Below are 16,321 nucleotides of genomic sequence, written 5' to 3'. Positions count from 1 at the left end.
TGGTGCCTCTGAATTGTCTCTGCTCATTTCTTACTGCACAGATTCAACTTACTGCTCATTATTTCTTAGTCACAGGTTCAACAAGGCCTTTGAAGCTTATCCTCTTGAGGCAAAAATTGTTGGTGACGTTGAAAATTAATAGTCTGGCCCTAACTGGTTTGGCTCAGTGGATAGAGCATCGGCCTGAGGACTCAAGGGTCCTGGGTTCAGTTTCGGTCAAGGGCATGTACCTTGGTTGTGGGCACATACCCAGTGGGGAGTGTGCAGGAGGTGACTGATCAATGTTTCTCATTAACGTTTCTATAACTCTCTATCCCTCTCCTTTCTTCTCTGTAAAAAATAAAATATATTTTTTAAAAAAATTAATAGTCTGAAAAAGGATAATAAAACTATGAAATTGCTTTGTTTTGTTTTTGTAAAAGTAATCCAAGACCTGTCATAAAATATATCTCAATTTCAGTGAGGTTCTTCTACCCCCCACCCTGTATGAAATAACATCGATCTTTATTGATTTCAGAGAGGAAGGGAGATGGGGCAAGAGATATAGAAACATCAATGATGAGAGAGAATCATTGATTGGCTGTCTCCTACAAACATGCCCCCTACTGGGGATCGAGCCCACAACCTGGGCATGTGCCATGACCAAGAATCGAACCGAGGCCTGGTTCATAGGTTGAAGCTCAACCACACCCATGGTGACCAGGTGATTTTTTTTTTTGGAGGGAGAGAGAGAAACGATGTGAGAGAGAGACATCAATTGGTTGCCTCCTGCATGCCCCTGACGGGCCCAGGATGGGACCTGCAACCAAGCTACTGCCCTTGACCAGGAATTGATGCTCTAATCACTGACTCAAACCAGCCAGGGCCAGTCAGTCATTTTATTCCTAAAAGTGGGTTGAACCAGGCTATCATTCTCCATGATGGGGAGTAATGACTTGGGTTGCACAAAGGAATGCCTTTATATTTCCTGAGATGACAGGAACAACTTGCAAGCTTCCTCATTGGGAACTAATACTTACATTATTTCTGAGGTTAGGGTCACATGTTGATGATGTGGGGATGCCCAAATTAACACACAGGTCTGTGACATAATGGCCAATAAAGGGGACCTTTCTTTAAAAACAGGTTTAGTAAACATGACAGTCCCTGCTATCCAAGCAAAAAATATTTTAGGAATGGCAACCTAATTATAATTTCATGCAATCATGTTGTTGGCCTGTATGATTTCATTGGGTTTTTATGAAGTTAACACAGTTGCTAAAGGGGAAATAATACAATGTAATGAGCAAAGTGCCCATTCAAGAGTACATATCATTAGTATTAAGTCCAAAATTAGATTTTGGACCATAAATTTCCACTGCCTGATAACCTGGCATGGTCTTTGTTCACCAGAAGTGTGGACAGTAGTGATTACACAGGTACAGTAGAGTTCAAGTAGAATTTTAGAACTGACAAAAGTAGAGTAGAAGAGCCTTTTAACGTTTCACTTTATTACAGGAGCTTGCTTGGGGGGCTCAATAAATAGATGAGCATGGAAAAAAAACCATGGGTGTGGCTTTGCACTGATTTAACACTGACGGCTCTGGTAATTGAGAAATTTTGGGCCACTTTCCTGTATCTTATACAAGGACACTGAAGCCTATCAAAGTAGTTGTGTTTTTGCAATCAGACTTAATAGTCTCTGTACCTTCTCTCAAAACACTATCTGATGGGTGCATACTTTATATAGATAATAACTTAGAATTTAGTTTTGTGAGCAATATGAAGGGATAGGAGGCAGTAAATCCATTCTCACAGGGTTGGTAATCAGAATTAGTGAGATGATAAACACTTCGAAGTATTGAAAAAGTGGTTCGACAAGTACAACATCTTTTTTTTAGATATAAAATTCACAGATGAGCCATTAACCGTTTTAAAGTGGATGATGCAGTGGCATTTGGTACACTCACAATGCTGTTAACCCACCACCTATAACAGGTCCAAGACATTTTCCTCCCCTAAAAGGAAACCCTTACCCATTAGTAGTCATGCCTCATCCCCCTCCCCCATTCCCTGACAACTGTTTTCTGTCTCGATTTATTCTGGATATTTCATATAAAGGGAAAAATAACACATGACTTTTTCAGTCTGGCTTTCACTAAGCATGTTTTTGAGGTTCCTCCATGTTGTAGCTTGTATCAGTACTTCATTTCTTTTTATGGCTAAATAATATCCCATTGTACGTATATACTACATTTGTTTATCCAGTCATCCAATAATGAACATTTGAGTAGTTTCCACCTTTTGACCATTGTGAATAGTGTTGCTAGGAACATTCTTGGACAAATATTGGTAATTGTTTTCAATTCTTCTGAGCAAATCCCTAGGAGTGGAATTATTGGTTCAAATGGTAATTCTCTGTTTAAACGTTTGAGGAACCACCAAATTTTTCCACAACAGCTGCCCATTTTACATTCCCATCAGCAATGTACAAGGGTTCCAGTTTCTCCACTTGTTTACTGATACTTATCCCCGCCCCCCCCCCTTTTTTTTTATTCTGGCCATGCTAGTAGGTGTGAAGTGGTAGCTCACTGTGGTTTTAATCTGCATTTCCTTAACTAATGATGGGCATCCCTTCATGTGCTTGTTGGCCATTTGCTTATCTTTGGAGAAATGTCTATACAAGTTCTTTGCTTTTTTTAATTGGGTTCTTTTGTTGAGTTGTATATTAGACATTTATCAGATGTGATTTGCAGTGTTTTGTTTTGTTTTTCACTGTCTGGGCTGTCTTTTCACTCCCTTAATAGTGCCCTTAGATGCAACACAATTTTGTTTCTAATCATGCCCAATTTTTCTTTTGTTACTTGTACATTTGGTGTCATATGTAAGAAATTATTGCCAAATCCACGGTCATGAAGATTTACCCCTACATTTTCTTCTAAGAGTTTTATAGTTTTTAACTCTTACATTTAGGTCTATGATCCATTTTGAATTAATTTTTGTATATGTTATGAGATAAGGATCCAGTTTTATTCTATTCCAGGTGGATCTCCAATTGTTCCAGAAGCATTTGTTGAAGAAACTATTATCTACCCGTTGAATGGTCGTGGCACCCTTGTCAACAAGTCATGGCTTTATTTCTGGACTCTCAATTTGACTCTATTGTTCTATGTATTCTGTGCCAATACCACATTGTAGCTTTGTAGTAAGATTTGGAATTGGGATGTGTGAATCCCCCAACTTTGTTCCTCTTCTTAAGATTTTCTTGGTTATTCTGGGTCCCTTCAGTTTCCTACAGAGAAGCAAGCTGGTAATTCAGGTAGCAATTATGTCAAATCTATAGATCATTTTGGGTACTGCCGTCCAGTTCATGAATGCAGATGTCTTTCCACTTATTTAGGTCTTCTGTAACATCTGTAACATCTTTAAGCAGTGTTTTTGTAGTTTTCAGATGAAACTTCTGTAGTTATGTTAAATTTATTCATAAGTATTTTATTTTTTTTAAATCCTCACCTGAGAATATTTTCCCATTGATTTTTAGAGAGAGTGGAAGAGAGAGGGAAAGACAGAGAAACATTGATGTGAGAGAAGCACATTGATTGGTTGCCTTTTGCACACGCCCTGACCAGGGCCCAGGCTGGGGAGGAGCCTGCAACTGAGGTACGTGCCCTTGACTGGAATTGAACCCAGGACCCTTCAGTCTGCAGGCCAATGCTCTATCCACTGAGCAAAACCAGCTAGGGCAGTATTTTATTCTTTTTATGCTATTGTAAATGGAATTGTTTTCTTTATGTTTTATTTTTATTGACTTCAGAGAGGAAGGGAGAGGGAGAGATAGAAATATCAATGATGAGAGAGAATCATTGACTGGCTGCCTCCTGTACACCCTACACTGGGGATCAAGCCCGAAACCCAGGCATATGGCCTGACAGGGAATTTGAACCATGACCTGGTTCATAGGTCAATGCTCAACCACTGAGCCACGCTGGCCAGGCCTAGAATAGTTTTCTTATTTCCATTTTTGTATTATTCATTGCTAGTGTATAGAAATACAGCTGATTTTGTTGTTTTCATTTTATTCCATCACCAGAAAATACAGCTGATAATTTTGATTCTGTATCCTGCTATTTCGCTGAATTTGTTTAATAGCTTTGCTTTTGGTGGATGCTTTTTTTAAAAAATATTTTTTTTTATTGATTTCAGAGAAGAAGGGGGAGGGAGAGAGAGAAATATCAATGATGAGAGAGAATCACTGGTCGGCGGCATCCTGCACGCCCCCCTTGGGGATCGAGCCCGCAACCTAGACATGTGCCCTTGACCGGAATCGGACCCAGGACCCTTCAGTCTGCAGGTCAACACTCTATCTACCGAGCCAAACAGGCCAGGGCTGGTGGATTCTTTAAGATTTCCCAAATACCAGATCATGTCATCTATGAATAATGACTGTTTTTACTCTTCCTTTCCTACCTGAATGCCTTTCATATCTTTTTCTTGCCTGATTGCTCTGAATGGAACTTCCAATACAATGTTGGAATACTTGTAACATTTCTTTTTTAAGTTATTTATATTCTCAGTAATATTTCTCCTAACTGTAAATTCCATTAAGTTTACATGGAAGGACAAATATTCTAATTCCAGCCAATCCACTTGAGCTGGATTCTTTGAATAAAGAACATAAAGTAGATACAATCTCCTTTTGAGATCTAAATTATGAGTCACAGGTCAAGTTGTGTATTTAGTGCCTGTAAGGCCCAGGCACTGTGGGTACATGTATCACATCTTTGCTTAGTAACCTGTCCAAAGATACCCACTCAGGACAAATCCTCAGCTTCCCCATGGGAAATGCCTGGGGATTTTGGCTTCTCAGATGCTCACAATGATTTGGGAACATCTCTCTAAATAAATAGAAGTGAAGATAAAAAAAACTCACAAATGCATCACAAATTTCCCTTATTTTGTTGCCATAAAATTCTGTGAAAGAATTTCTCTTTGGAGATAACCCCAAGGGCCAATGACTAACCTGAGTAACAATGTGTAAATTGTTTTCTGCAATGGTTCCCATAAGGAAAACTATAGCCTCCTTACAGAGACTTAAGTCCCTAATTTCTTTCCATTGGAGGACAATGCAAATGACAATACTGATCCGTCTCAAATGAACTAAGACCACAATAACTTCCCCCAGTGTTTTAAATACACTTTGTCTAGCTCAACAATGGCAAAACCAGAGGAAGCTAAGGGAATATTCTTGGAGAAAAAAGAACTTGCTTGTAGCTAATTCATCAACTTCAATAAGGCTGAAATATGTCTTCCCCAGGAAAAGGTGTGAGAATAAACAACTCATCTTTTCCGTCAAAGAACAGTTTAGACAGCTGCCATTTTGGCCCCGCGTGACTTGGCAGCCACCATTTTGGCTCCATGACTTGCAGCTCCCCTGGGGGTCACCATCTTGAAATGACAAAGGCCAACGCCTCCCTTTGAATTAGCCAATCGAGAAAGAATGTGCGCCTGAGCTCCAATCAAGAGTGAGGAATAGGTCACGTGTGTCAGGGATTATAAAGCCAAGAGACCACCTGCTTGGTGCACACCCTTCTGCGTAGAAGTAAAGATGTTTGCCTGCTGCCTGGCTCCCGCGTATGTTTTGTGTTCTACCAGGACCCCACAATTTGGGGGCTCGCCTTATTTCTCACAAAGGGGATATTTGGTCCCAGGATGTATATTAGTAGATATCCATTGCTGCTTAACAAATTACTCCAAAAGTTCGTAGCTTAAAATAAAACATTTATTATTCCTGGGAATCAGAAATCCAGGTGTGGCTTATCTGGGCCCTTAGTTGGCCATAAAGTGTTGGCCAAGGCTGCAGTCTCACATCTGAAGGCAGGACTATGGAAGAATCTACTTTCAATGTTGCTCATGCGGTTAGTAGCAGAATTTAATTCCTTGCAGATGTTGGACTAACCCTAACCCTTGTTAACGTAAAAAAAACCATTGAAACCTGTAAAGAATTTTTGTGAGTTTATTTGAGCCAAACATGCTGGGAAGCAGAACCTCAACGAATTGAGATAGTGCTCTGGAGAATGGCAGGGTTACATTTGTATTTATACATTTCAATCAAAGGAGGTACATAGGGGGGTTACATGAAATTCTTTGGTGATAGATTAAGGAGGAGGGGTAAAGCAAAGCAGGGAAACCCCTGGGATTGGATAAAAAGTAAAATGATGGACACATACTTAGGTGGGTGCAGGAACAATTAACATGATGATGAAGGAATTTGTGGTATCTGTCCTGGGACCCAGCACACCTGGTTGTGTCCCAGGGGCTCCAAATAAAGGGAAGTCACAAGTTACCCAGACATTTCAAGGGTATGTTATCATAAATGTAAAAAGACAGATAGGCTCAGTTAAGGTAAAGGTTGACCTTGTCAGTGAAGATACCGGCCCAGGACGTAACTGCCCACCATAACTGCTTTTAGTTAAAGTTTAATTTCAGACCATCCTTTGTGGTTACTTTAGGTCTCCGAGTTTGCAAGACTGCCATGCAGGCCTCTCCTGAGCTTGTCAGGTCAGCATGTGGCCCCTTTCGTCCACACCCTACAGGAGCTTTAGCTCCTTGCTAGCTATTGACCAGAAGCCACCCTAAGTTCCTTGCCATATGGGTCTCTCCTGTATGGCAGCTTGCTTTATCAACATATACAAGCTGAAAAGGCAAGAGCCCAGCGAGATTAAAGGCATAGATTTTTGTAACCCAATCAGGAAAGTGACATCACTTTTTCATCAGCAGCAAGTCTCTAGGTCTAGCCCACACTCAAGGGGACATTATAAAAGTGTAAATTCTAGGAGGTGGGGATCTTTGGGGGCATCTTTGAAAGGTGCCTACCATACAATACTAGTATAAATCTAGATATAGATGCTCTTCTTATAAACTATCAGACTCTTTTTAAAAAATATATATTTTTTACTGATTTCAGAGGAAAAGAGGGAGAGACAGAACTATCAATGATGAGAATCACTGGTTGGGGGTCTCCTGCACGCCCCCTACTGGGGATGGAGCCAGCAACCCAGGCATGTGCCCTTGACCTGACTGGAATCGAACCTGGGACCCTTCAGTCCACAGGCCAACCCTCTATCCACTGAAACTATCAGATTCTAAGAGCTGCTTCATCAGTCCTTGCTGAAATCAGTTCTATCAAGCATCCTTCCCCAATTGGCTGGTTTCAACTAGAGTGAAAAAAAGTCTGTCAAGACAAGACACCCTTCCTTAACTCAGCAAATGCCACGGAAAATTTTCTAGCAGCCAGAGCAGCCTCACTTGGCCGTTTGCCACTCATTCTGATGCTGTGATGATTCTACAAAGCCACCAGTGACTCACTGGCAAAATTTTACCAGTAACACTTTTCATGCTTAACGTCTAGGCCAGGGGTGGGCAAACTTTTTGACTCGAGGGCCACAATGGGTTCTTAAACTGGACCGGAGGGCCGGAACAAAAGCATGGATGGAGTGTTTGTGTGAACTAATATAAATTCAAAGTAAACATCATTACATAAAAGGGTACGGTCTTTTTTTTTTTTAGTTTTATTCATTTCAAACGGGCCGGATCCGGCCCAGGGGCCGTAGTTTGCCCACGGCTGGTCTAGGCCAAGGGCGGGGGACCTTTTTTCTGTTAAGGGCCATTTGGATATTTATAATATCATTCATGGGCCATACAAAATTACCAAGTTAAAAATTGTTACTATGAAAAAAAGCTCCTAGATTTATTGAGTTCTGAGTCCCGCCTGAAGTTGCCTTGGCAGGGCCAGACATTCCCCACCCCTGCTCTAGGCTTTCAAATCACCAGTTTTCTGTGTGAGTCTTAAACTAGGAGGTATCTTGCAATGCTGCTCATTTTCTAGTGATAAATTCAGAAATTGGTCCATTTCAAGTTCATTACCAGCCTTTCCTATTCACTTCTCTCTCAAGATAGTTTTCCTTAAATCTAAGATTCATTTTTTCTCAAGAATTATATTTCAAAAATATGCATAAAGCATAGGTAGAGTGAATAATTGCAAAGCTAATGCATAGTCAAGAAGCAGAACTTCTCAGTCATATAAGATTAAATAAAGTTCTAGAGACCTGCTGTACAGCATGTGCTTATAATTAACAATATTGTGCACTTAAAACATAACATTTGAAAAAAAAAGGAATACTGATATACCTACCTCAGAAATTGACCACCCCCATCAAATCCCCTTATCCCTTTCTGATCACTCTCTCAGGTAACCAGTGGTAATTACTTGCTTGTTTTTCTTTATAGTTTTACTTCCTTAAAAACTTGTCTATTTTTGTCTGTTTTAGAAATCTACATGGAAAAGAGATGATCAATCACATATGTACACATACCTTGCTTCTCTGGTTTCCCGTTACGTTTGTAAGGTTCCTGCGTTGTGTGTGGCTGTGGTTTGTTCATTCTCTTTATATTTGTTCCACCATGGATGGATGTTTGGGCTGTTTTCAATGTAGGCTCGTAGGAACAATGCTATTTTAAACCTTCTTGAGTATGTCAGTGAGAGTTTCTGTGGGATTGGAATGAGTGGGCTATAGAGTATGCAGAGCCTAAACTTCACCAGCAAAGGCCAAACTGTTTTCTAAAATGACTGAACCAAATGATGAGTATATGACAGCTCCCACTATCATTCTTTTTTTGATCTCCAGACTCGTTCCTCTTACACACTTTTATCCTACGTGTGACATTTGCATTTTCTTTCCACTCTGAAACTTTTTATTTTTTTTAATATATATTTTTATTGATTTCAGAGAGGAAGGGCGAGGAATTATTGATTTCAGAGAAGAAGGGAGAGGGAGAGAGATAGAAACATCAATGATGAGAGAGAATCATTGGTCAGCTGCCTCCTGCATGCCCCCTACTGGGGATCAAGCCCAGAACCTGGGGATGTGCCCTTGACCGGAATCAAACCTGGGACCCTTCAGTCTGCAGATCAATGCTCTATCTACTGAGCCAAACCAGCTAGGGCCACTTTGAAACTTTTAAAAAATCACTTATTTTTTATTGAAATTGCATGGCTTATTCTACTTTTCACTAGGTCTTCTAGCAATATCACTGTTTTGAATGTGATAGGGAATGATATTTGTAAAACACTTCAAAACTAAGCAAAACATAGCAAAATACAAAATAATGGAGTGGCAGAGACTAAAATGACCCTTAAGGCCATCTTGTACCCGTTTCTGGCTGACAGAATTATAATGCTTTACTCTAAAGTTTTCATTCCTAATTAGTTTATGAGTTAAAAATTGGCAAGCATGTTGGATGCATGTCATTTTACAGTTGTCAAAGCCCACAGAATGTACAACAAAGAGTGAATCCTAAGGTAAACTATGGACTTTAGTTAATAACTAGGGGCCCAGTGCACAAATTCGTGCACCTTGAAAAGGAACTGGAGCCCTGAGGCTGTGGTGGGTACAGGGGCAGGTCTCAGCCCATCCTCCGAGCCCCTGCCTGGCCCTTCCTGCTGCGGCCCCCAGTCCCCTCTCTGCTGTCAGCCCTACTCCCACCGTTGTCGCTCCCATGTGCTTAGGGCGCAGAGCAATTGGGGCTGGCGTCAGCAGAGGGTGCGAGTGGAGGCTGCTGCCAAGGGGCAATCAGGGTGGGCAGCTGCTGCTCCTACCCGCTGATGGTGCCAAACGATCAAGACCGGCACTAGGCTCTGGCAGTGGATGCAAGTGGTGGCTCCGGGGCCGGCTGCCAGTGTGAGCAGGGTCAGCACCGGCAGCAGGTGTGAGCGCCGCAGGAACAAAGAATTTTCAATAACCACCAGAGGCTCGTCCTGATGACAGGGACCGGCACCCCACCTTGGTGTGGTGCCCCCGTTCATCTGCTCCACCATCCCACTGTGGCCAACGCCCGCCATGTTTCCGTGCATGCCCCCTGGTGGTCAGCGCATGTCATAGCGACCAGTTCGGTTGTTCCGCTGTTTGGTCTATTTGCAGATTAGCCTTTTATTATATAGGATAATGTATCAATATTGGCTCATCAAATGTACCACACTATACAAGATGTTAATAATGAGGAAAGAGGGAGAGGGGAACTCTATTTTCCACTCAATGTTAATATAAATCTAAAACTGCTTTAAAAATCTATTAATTAAAAGAAAACCGCAAGCAGAATAGCTTTCGCAGAATGGTAAGGAATTTTCCATTTCCCTAGACTTTAGAGTCTAGAGCAGGGATTATCAAACTACTGCCTAGATTGGATTGCTATCTGTGTTTTTTTTTTTTTTTTAAATCCTCACCCAAGGATGTTTTCATTGATTTTTTTTAGAGAGAGAGAGAAGAGAGAAACATCAATGTGAGAGAGAAATATCCATCAGTTGCCTCCCCAATTGATGGATGCATGTCATTTTACAGTTGTCAAAACCCACAGAATGTACAACATTCTGTACACCCTGTACAAACTTTTGTTGTACAGGAGTATGTTCCAACCAACTGAGCCACCCAACCAGGGCTTTTTTTTTTTTAAACCTTTTTAAAAATTTTTTTTAAAAAAAATTTCCTTTATTTTTGTTCTTTTGTTTTCTTTTTCTTTTTCCTTTTCTCTACAAATATATACTAGTATATATATATATATTTAATAATTTTTTATTGTTTAAAGTATTACATATGTTCCCTTTTATCCCCCATAGACCCCCTCCCTACCCCCCCTTGCTCCCTCCCCCACTTGGCTGTCACCACCCCATTGTCTGTGTTCATTTCCCCAAATATTTTTATTAATTTTTAGAGATAGAGAAAGATCAATGGGCTGCCACCTGCACGCACCCACTGGGGATCAAGCCAGCAACCCAGACATGTGCCCTGACCGGGAGTCAAACCAGCAACCCTCTGGTGCACAGGATGATGCCCAGGGCCTGCTAAGAATGACTTTTGAAAAAAATCTAAAGAATTAATATTTTGAGTTTGGCTCAGTGGATAGAGCATCAGCCTACAGACTGAAGGGTCCTGGTTTCAATTCCAGCGAAGGGCACATGCTCGGGTTGCGGGCTCTATTCCCAGTAGGGGGCGTGCAGGAGGCAGCCAATCAATGATTCTCTCTCATCATTGATGTTTCTATCTCTCCCTCTCCCTTCCTCTCTGAAATGAATAAAATAAATATATTTTTTAAAAAAGAATATTTTGTGATTCCTGAAATTTACATGAAATCTAAATCTAATACCCATTAAGTTTTACTGGAACACAGCCACACCTATTAGTTTACATATTAACTATGGCAGCTTTTATGCTACAATGGCAGAGCTATATAACTGTCAATGTTATAGACATTGTATGGCCCACAAAGTCTAAAATATTGACTACTTGGCTCTTCAGTCTTCATGGAATCAGAAGTTCTGAGTTCTAAACTGTATAAACGTGTGATGTTGGGTGAGTCACTTACCATCTCTAGGACCAAACTTTAAATTCCAGAATGCAACCTCATGGGCAAGTTCTTATTGGAAAGTGGGCCTGAATCCAGGCCATAACAAATCAAATACCTTCAGCTTTTCCAAAGTGGATCCATGCTATATAGATTTATTCTTGCTTTTAAGAAAACACTATAGCCCAGCCAGCATTGCTCAGTGGTTGAGCATTGACCTATGAACCAGGAGGTCACAGTTGGATTCCTGGTCAGGACACATGTCTGGGTTGCGGGCTCAGTCCCCAGTGTGGAGCATGCAGGAGGCAGCCAATCAATGATTCTCTCTCATCACTGATGTTTCTCTCTCTCTCTCCTCCTCCCTTCCTCTCTGAAATAAAGAAAAAAACGTATTTAAAAAACACACACCACTATGTAATTTTTTTAACCTAGAAAAATCCTGGCATGTATGAAAAGAAAACGAGAAATGTATAGGGATCACTGTAATTCTGATTATTATGAAGGAAAACTGGAAATGAATTAAATGTACAAAATAGGAGAAAAGTTAACAAATTATCTTATATCTATATGTTACCTCCCAATTAGGCAGATCTCCAAGTATCCAAGTGGAATGACTTCAAAGACATATTAAATGGGAAAAAAAGCATGTTACAAATTAACAGGTACAGAATGATCCCTTTGCTTTATAACATAACTATTTCTATATGTAGACATATTATTATTATTATTTAAAATATATTTTTATTGATTTTTTACAGAGAGGAAGGGAGAGGGATAGAGAGTTAGAAACACCGATGAGAGAGAAACATCGATCAGCTGCCTCCTGCACATTCCCCACTGGGTATGTGCCCGCAATCAAGGTACATGCCCTTGACCGGAATTGAACCTGGGACCCTTGAGTCTGCAGGCCGACGCTCTATCCACTGAGCCAAACCGGTCAGGGCTGTAGACATATTATTGCATAAAATGAAAAGTCTAGACCAGTGCTTGCTAATAGAAATTATATTGCAAACATATGTGTAATTTTATATTTTCTAGTAGCCATATTAAAAAAGTAAAAAGAAAGAGGTTAAAATTCAATTTTATAATATACTAGAGTTCTGATGCATGAAATTTGTGCTGGAGTGGGGGGGGGTCCCTCAGCCCACCCAGTGCCCTCTCACAATCTGGGACCCCTCAGGGGATGTCCGACTGCCAGTTTAGATCGGGTCTAAACCTGCAGTTGGACATCCCTCTCACAATCCAGGACCCCTCGCTCCTAACTGTTCACCTGCTTGCTCCTTACCGCCCGCCTGCTCGTTCATTACGGCTTGGCTCGCAGCTCCTTAGCGCTTTCCCGGAGGTAGTCTTGGCTCCCACCACCACTGCTGTGCTCGCCAGCCTAGCTTCTGGCTGAGCAGCGCTCCCACTGCGGGAGCTCACTGACCACCAGACGCTCCTGCATTAAGCGTCTGCCCCCTGGTGATCAGTGCGCGTCATAGCCACTGGTCGTTCCGCCATAAGGGTAGCTAGGCTTTTATTATATAGGATTTTATTTAACCCAATATGTAAAAACTTATTTCCATATGTAATCAATATAAAAAGTTAGTAACGAGATATTTTACATGCCTTTTTCATATTAAATCTTTGAAATGCAATTTGTATTTTACACTTGCAGTCCATCTCAGTTTGGGCCAGCTACGTTCAAGCACTCAACAGCCATGTGGCCAGTGCTATCAGACAGCACAGGTATAAACCCATCAAAGTGGTTATTCTGTTGGGAGAGTGGGTGAGGGGGGGATGCTTTATTTTTCCTCCATATTCTTTTGTATTGTTCAATTAAAATTGTAATGTTTCATGTATTACTTTACTAAAAACAAATAATACCAGTCAGAATTATGTTGTGTAATACTTCATATTTCATTCTTTAATGTTTTATTAATCTTTTCTGTTTTTCAGTATTGAAAACACAGTAATAGCAAGAGAAGTAAAAAAGAGCTTATCAAAATGTGAACCATCCTGGCCGGTGTGGCTCCATGGTTGAACATTGACCTATGAACCAGGAGGTCATGGTTCAATTCCAGGTCAGGGCACATGCCTGGGTTGCGCTCCATCACCAATAGGGGGTGTTCAGGAGGTAGTCCATCAATGATTCTCTCTCATCGACATTGTATGGCCCACAAAATCTCTGAAATCAATAAAAAATATTTTTTAAAAATGTGAACCATTAAGTAATGAGATTATTAAACTGATTGAACTGAATACACATTTTCTGAGTTTGAGCTATCTGTGAAGAGTTAGGCTATATATGCATTATAGAACACAAAAAGAATGATACGTTGTCCTAAAAAATTTTCGGAGACAGCTTTGGAACTCCCTTTACAGCTTCCATATTCTCTTCAGGTTGGATTTGATTTCTAGCAATGGCCGAAAACCCTCCAGTTGGGTCCAGTAAATCAAGCTAAATATTTATGGTTTCGTCTAAAATGGACTGTGACTCTAGAGTCAAAGGAAAAATTTTATTATGTAACTTGCAAACTGGGAACTGCAAATTACTTCCAAAGACATTTATTGTTTGCAACAATAAATTAAGTGGATAATGCAACAAGGCAACTGTGGGAAAGGGCAGCTTAAAGTGGATACATTTTGGCCCTAGCCTGTTTGGCTCAGCGTATAGAGCAGTGGTTCCCAAACTTATTTGGCCTACCGCCCCCTTTCCAGAAAAAATATTACTCAGTGCCCCCTGGAAATTAATTTTTTTTAAATTTTAATAGCAATTAAACAGAAAGATATATGTATTAATGTTTCTACCTTTTTCGTAAAATATAGTAAAGAAAGGTGTAAATTAGAAACATTGAAGTTTGAAATTATGAAACTATTTATTGAACTCAGAATAGAAAGGTAATACAAAAAAAGTTAAAACAAATGCACCTGTGGCCATCACCGCCCCCCTGGATCGCTGCAGCGCCCACCAGGGGGCGGTAGCGCCCACTTTGGGAATCACTGGTATAGAGCATTGGCCTGTGGACTCAAGAGTTCTGGGTTTGATTCTGGTCAAGGGCACGTGCCTGGATTGCACGCTGGATCCCCAGTAGAGGGCGTGCAGGAGGCAGCCCATCAATGATTCTCATCACTGATGTTTCTCTCTCCTCCCTTCTCTCTGATATCAATAAAAATATATTTTAAAAAAATGGATACATTCTGGTTTCCTTTAAAAAATAAAAAGTTGTTGTTCCATATTCACTTAGCCCCGTGTACCTTCCTATTCTTTTTTCCATCTCCAACTATTTTCTGCAAATTGCCCAGCATGCAAAGTTAGGAGCCAAAAGATATTCACCAGTTTCAATATGCTGTAATACAGAATTAGAAGGAAGCTTACTAATGAACCAATTACTATTACTGCCTTTATTTTTTACTCTTAATAATTTGTTATCTCGTACTTTGTTAAAATCAAGGGTAAAGTTAAGTCTTTACTTTGTTCAGGACTCATCAGTGATTTATGATTGCCCTTGGTGAAGAGTGAGCAAACACCAGGATAGGGACAAAACTATTGACTACAGCCCTGGCTGGTTTGGGTCAGTGGATAGAGTGTCGGCCTGAGGACTGAAGGGTCCCAGGTTCGATTCCGGCCAAGGGCATGTACCTTGGTTGCGGGCACATCCCCAGTGGGGGGTGTGCAGGAGGCGGCTGATCGATGTTTCTAACTCTCTATTCCTCTCCCTTCCTCTCTGTAAAATCAATAAAATATATTTTTAAAAAAACTATTGACTACTATCCTAGTATATCAATATATTTTGAAAAAAGGGGGAATCAAAAAAAAATTTAATTACCTATTTTTTTAGAATAACTTGAGTCTGCTATTTTTATTATTATTATTTTAAAGTATATTTTTATTGATTTCAGAGAGGAAGGGAGAGATAGAAACATCAATGATGAGAATCATTGATTGGTTGCCTCCTGCACGCCCCCTACTGGGGATCGAGCCTGCAACCCAGGCCTGTGCCCTTGACGGGAATCGAACCTGGGACCCGATCGTTCACAGGCCTATGCTCTACCCACTGAGCCAAACCAGCTAGGGCGAGTCTGCTATTTTTAAAAGATTGGGACTAAAAAATGCCAAAAGTAAAGATAGGAGCGAAGGAGGAAAGGAGGCTATGTTTCCCCTTTGAAAATTTTTATAGAATCATTTTAAGCTGCAAGCGACCTAAATAAACCTAATGTCATTTTCTTTTTAAATATATTTTTATTGATTTCCGAGAAGAAGGGAGGAGGAGAGAAACGTCAATGATGAGAATCACTGATCGGCTGCCTCCGGCACGCCCCCTACTGGTGATGGAGCCTGAAACCCGGGCGTGTGCCCTGACCGGGAACCCATCGGTGACGCTCCACCACCGAGAACCCCGCCGGGCAAACCTCCTGCCACTTAATGGAGCGGAGTCAGCGGGGGACCACCGGAGGGAGTGCCCTGGGCCCGCGGTTCAGCATCACTGCAGCCTGTTGACGGCCTCAACTCTCCCTCACCCCAGTGCTGGCGCCCCTGTCGCAGCAGCTCGCTCGCCCTAGGGGCCCAGCACCCCCACACTCCTACACCCTTCAGATTCCCCTCCGGGGAGGGGACTTCTCAACATTTGGTCGCTCCTCGGCCTCTGCCATCAGCCTTTGAGATCTCCCATCACCCGCCTTCCTCTTTGAGGGTCGATCATCAGAACCCTCCTCCATTTCGGACGCCTACCTCTGCCTTCAGATCCTCCCCCTGAACGCAGCCTCCGGCCTCCCCACGGTCCCTTCCCTCGGTTTGCACGGGGTTTGAGGAACTTCTCCCCTCGGTCTGCATGGTCTCCTCAGCCTCCTCCCTCGGTCTTCGGGGCCCCTCCCTCAGTCTGTGGGGCCCCGCCCTCCACGTGAAGGGTCCCCTCGCCCGGCCTGCGGGGTTCCCCAGCCCCGCACGCCCGCCCGCCTCGCGCACTTA

General features: G+C 41.7%; 1 long non-coding RNA gene across 1 annotated transcript; it reads left to right on the top strand.

Moving 5' to 3' along the window:
* The first annotated feature begins 11,745 nt into the window (after positions 1–11,745).
* LOC106727835 lies at positions 11,746–13,445 on the top strand. Its single transcript, XR_001364087.1, has 3 exons — positions 11,746–12,035; positions 13,031–13,101; positions 13,312–13,445. It is a non-coding gene; the product is annotated as an uncharacterized LOC106727835 (long non-coding RNA).
* Positions 13,446–16,321: the final 2,876 nt, after the last annotated feature.

Source organism: Myotis brandtii, unplaced genomic scaffold, assembly GCF_000412655.1.
Source record: "Myotis brandtii unplaced genomic scaffold, ASM41265v1 scaffold485, whole genome shotgun sequence".
NCBI lineage: Eukaryota > Metazoa > Chordata > Mammalia > Chiroptera > Vespertilionidae > Myotis > Myotis brandtii.
Note: the sequence above shows the minus strand (reverse complement) of the source record. Positions and strands in the feature narration are given on the sequence as shown.